Below are 5412 nucleotides of genomic sequence, written 5' to 3' on the forward strand. Positions count from 1 at the left end.
TACTCAAATAGAAGAAATGAATCACTAGAGACGTCAGAACTTTTTTACGTGAAAAACCCGTAAAGAAAAAAAATCTCAGTTGAATAGAGATTACAAGTACAAATTTTTGGTACCACAGGCAGAAAAAAGTTACAAAATCATTGGCTCTTTTGGATTTGTCTTGTTAAGGATGTCGCAATTGAGATTGGACTTGTTGGATTTGTCTTGTTAAGACGCCCAATTCGACTGTATTCTCGTTGATTTGACATTCGTTTAACATTTTCAAATGTATCAAAAAAACTTTTAAGAGTGTTTTAATAACTTGATTTGAGCTTGAGCTGACTCGAATTGGACTACTTTTGATATCACTGGCTATGTCTCATTGAACCGGTCAGTTTGACTATAATTCTGTTGAAATTGAAGCTTTGGATGACATTTTATCCAGGTTTGAATATTTTTGTTCAAAAAAATCATCTTGATATTTGTGTTATGTCTTGAGATTCGTGACAGATGATAAAAAATTGTTAAAATCGTATAAGTTGCCCCCTATTTTAGAACGAGATAAAAAATATCAAGATTTAGAGCTTTTTATTTTTACCATATATATGTATCAATATATACTTTATATTATTAGACTTTATATAATGATAAAAATCCTTTTATAATTAGGCAGTTGAAGTTGGTTTATTTGTTATGGTTTTTTTGGGTCATTGATAAGGTGGAAGGCTCTAATCTTGTTCTTACCATTTAAATAGTGTTTTTGTTGTCGGGCTGCTGAGCGGGCCTAAAAGCCCTCGTTGTCTTTTGCGTGCCCAAGAAGCAAACCAATAAATCCGGCCCGCACGCTTGGATATTACTTTGGGGTCGAGATTTGTTCCTCTAGCCAGGCCTTCGGACCAGCGATGTTTCCCATGGGCCCGGGTTGGACGCGTTCCGATAGAATTTAGGTAGTGGGAACTGGGCGATTGACTCTAATGACAATCAGGGGCAGACCCAGTGTTAGGTATGACTCATATACCATAATTTGGAGTCTCTTGGAGATAAGCGGGTTGAGGGAGCGAGGGTGTGTTAGTAATTTTATATGTGGGTTTTATCTATATATATGATATGTAACCCTATGGGTATGTAACTCGACTCCTCTGAAATAGTGAAATTCACCGCTACGCTCTCGAGGACGTAGACACATTACTGAATCTCATTAAATCTTTGTGTGTTCTTTTAGATTTGTGTCAATTACTATTTTGTCGCCCTAATTTCTCAGTAATTAGTATCAGAGTGAGGTTCTATGGCAAGGAATAAAAATTTTGGCGGCGCAGGAAGTACGAAGAACGATTTGGCGATTTGGCAGAAGGAGATTCGGCGGTTGTGCGGTGGTTCACAATCACGGGAGGGGAGGAACAGAATTGCGACAGAGGTAAATCGCGCATCCGGGCTTCTTCTGCTACAGGTAGAGGCGAGGGGCCCTTCGATTTAGATTCGATGAATTCGGCAGTTCGCGAACAGAAGTTCAGATAGAAGGTCGCGGACAACATTCATGAAGGAAGGTTCTGCGAAGGAAGTTTGAAGGAATTCTTCCACGACCGCCAAGGTGCGGTTTTTCAGACTTCTTTCGCGATCGGTTTGCTTGAGACGAAAGCGAGTTGGACGAACTGCAAGTCGTGAAAGATCTCGCGATAGAGGGCTTAGGCACTGGCGGAGGGCCAAGGAGTTTGCGTGCAGTTACCACGAACAAGAGTTCAGGCAGCGAGGAGTTCGCGAACAGTCACAACAATTCTAGAATCGTCGCCCACGACCAGGAAAGTTTGGAAAGGAGCGACAGTGCAGCTGAAAGTTCTGAGGCGCTTTAACAACAATTTGGCTTCGCAGAGGCGAGGAGTTTGGTGGCGAATAGAGAAGTTCGGCAAGAGTTCGCAAATTTGTCATAGAGGTTCGACTTTTCGCAAATAGTGGTTTCGAGGAGGTATTTCACAAACAAGCATGAGGTGTTTTGCAAACAGGCGAAGGATTTCTGCTCGCGGGACAACAATTTAGCTGAAGTGTTGACGTGAATAGAAAAAGTGAAAATGTGCTTTGTGTGAAAATTTGATTCACGAATCACAACAGAATTGCAGGAAAATTGATGCAATTGACAGAAAAATTTTCAGGTTTCTTTGAATTTAGTTGCGACATGTTTTTGTTTCAACACAAGGCAGGAAAAGTTCGTTGCAGGATTAATTTCAAATAGCAATGTCTGGTGCAAAATTTAAAATAGTGAAGTTCGATGGAACCGGGAACTTCGGATTGTGACAAACAAGGGTGAAAGATTTATTGGCACAACAAGGAATTTTGAAGGCTTTGTGAGCTACGAAACCTGATAATATGAAAGATGAAGATTTGAAAGAATTGCAACTACGAGCGGCAGGTACCATACGTTTATGTCTGACATATGAGATTATGTATCATGTAATAAATCTGAAATCTCCAGGAGAAGTATGTAAGAAATTAGAATCTCTATTTTTGTCCAAGTCTCTAACAAATAAACTATATCTGAAACAAATATTATATGGGCTGAAGATGCAGATAGACACTGATCTGGCATAGCATTTGAATGTTTTCAATCAAATAATCACAGATCCAGCACGTATTGATGTGAGTATTGAGGATGAAGACCGAGCAATGATTCTGTTGTGTTCATTGTCTTCCTCATATGAACATCTGGTGACTACTCTTATATATGAGAAAGAAACAATCAAAATTGATGAGATTGTTGCAGTATTGTTGACTCGCAACCAGCGGAAGAAGAATGCAAGAGAAAATTCTCATGGTAATTGTTTATATGTTAAGGGTAATCATGATCGTGGAAGGAAGGAGAAGGAGAGTTCTTGAATGCAAAATTTTAGGTTAAAACCTAATGGCAGAAAGACGATTGATTGCTACAAGTGCAAGGGGCCGGGACATGTGAAGAGAGATTGTCCAAAGCTCAAGAAGCAGTTTGATGAGAAACATGATGTACCTTCCAAGTATGTGAATATGATGCATAGTGACATTTCAGATTGAAGTGATGGTTATGAACTTTCAGTTACAACAACTCAGTTGAAGGATGCATGGATTCTTGATTCAAAATGCTCTTATCACATAACACCTAACAGAGAATGATTTACTTCATACATGTTATCTGATTCTGATTCAGTCTATTTGGGTGATGATAAATGTTATAATATTGGTGGTACTGACAAAGTCAGAATTAAGATGTATGTTGACACTGTCAGAACATTACATGATATAAGACATATTCCAGATTTGAAGAAGAATTTAATTTCCTTGGGCACTTTACGTATAAATGGTTTTATCCCTAAGACGATAAACCATCAGAATTGTTAAAGATGGACTGATTTTGATAAAATGAAAGATCATTGCAGGTAATATCTATAAACTGTTGGGGAGTACATTTATAGGTGGAGTTCACTCTATTGAATCGTATGATGAAATTGCAGCAGATGTTTTTACCAAGTAAGGTACTATATCAACACGTTCTTGCTTTGTTTGAACTTGTTGAATGTTTGCAATTGTTAGACGACATTGTTGCCCAACCCATTTCGGTGTAAGAAACTCCATGAAGTATTTCTTCTAAGAAATTGGATATTCGCCAAGGTGGAGATTTGTTAGGTATATGTATTTCTCATAAGGGGTTAAATATTCGCCAAGGTGGAGATTTGTTAGGTATGACTCATATACCAGAATTTGGAGTCTCTTGGAGTGAAGAGGTGTCTCTTGGAGATAAGTGGGTTGGGGAGAGCGAAGGTGTGGTAGTAATTTTATCAGTGAGTTTTATCTATATATATGATGTGTAACCATATGAGTATGTAACTTGAATTTCTCTTAAATAATGAAATTCGCCGCTCTGCTCCCAATCACGTAGACACATTGTCAAACCTCGTTCAATCTTTGTATGTTCTTCTGGATTTGTGTCGATTACTATTTTTCTTCGCTCTAATTTCTCAACACCCAAGTAGGGTTCAGGAGCGACAATTGTCTCTCCTTAAATTCAGATTTTTACTTATATCGAGTGACAATTTAGTTTTTTACCCCCTCTGAAATATCATTTTTTTTTTGTATCTCTAGCTCTTCCCACATTAGTTCTGCCCTTGATGACAACACTTGTATGTTGAACAAATGGCCATATAACTTGGCTAATATATCTAAGAGTGGGCCTTCACTATGGTACTCGAGTTATTTTAATGAGTGAACTTGCAAGCCGGGTTAGATTATCCTCATAATTATAGTCTAGCTAGTTTTTTTTAGCTTGCTAGACATCACTTGTGATGATTACTTGGAACATTTTTCGTATGCACAAATAATTCTAAATTATCTAGTTCAAAATATAATTAACACTCTCTTAATTAAAGAATTAAACAACCTCTACTTTTTGCATATATAAAGTCAAAGTAAGCATCTCGATAAGATGAATATTTATTAGTCCAATTCATTAAAGTGCCATGCTATGTACAAATTGTAAAATGATCAAAGGCAGAAACTAATTAAATCAAAAATAATTTTAAATATACAATTACATCAAATCAAAACTAGTTAATAAATATGATAAAATTCATTAATTTGAAAAACAATATTTCCAACTTAAGCCAGTCCAAGTCAGCAAATAACACGTCTTATTTGACATTTTCGACGCAGAAGTCTTTCCTAGCCCGACAATGTCATCGAAGTGCTTTAAATAAAATATAAAGATTTAAAATATAAAAAAATACATTAATACTTACATATATACCCTGAATTCCGATGTACATATACGTATCACCGTACATGCATGAAAATGAATTCTTGGGTGGTATAAATGTAAAGATAAAATTAATGTACTTGTAGATACGTAAATACATAAGAATTAGAAGGTAATAATGTAAATACCCCAAAAATAAATTCTAATTGCAAGCTGGCCGCAATCCAAAAGCAGCCCATCTCCATGTGCCCACTTCCACAAATTTTTGTCGCAAGCTCTGGCCTTATTATTTTATAATTCCAGCTAGAAATATGTATGTATATAGGCTGTCAAAAAAGCTCGTTGTTCGCGAACAGTTCGTGTTCGGTTCGTCAATGAGTTCGTGTTCGATTCGTTCAATGAGTAAACGAGACAAACGTGAACAAATTTTTTTCGTTCGGTTAGTTAAACGAACCAAACATGAACAGTAATGCGTTCGTTCGTGTTCAAATCGTTATTGTTTGAAATATAAAATAATATAAAATAATTATATATAAAAAATTTATTATATTTTAAAACATTAAATTTTATAAATTATAATATATAATAAAATAATAATAATAATATATTAATATACTATAGTAGTAATATACTAATATAGATATTGTATATTTATATAATATAAGTTATATAATTAATATATAATATTATTTTTATATATTAATATTAGGGATGTCAAACTG

This window comes from Phalaenopsis equestris, unplaced genomic scaffold (genome assembly GCF_001263595.1).
Source record: "Phalaenopsis equestris unplaced genomic scaffold, ASM126359v1 Scaffold000085, whole genome shotgun sequence".
NCBI lineage: Eukaryota > Viridiplantae > Streptophyta > Magnoliopsida > Asparagales > Orchidaceae > Phalaenopsis > Phalaenopsis equestris.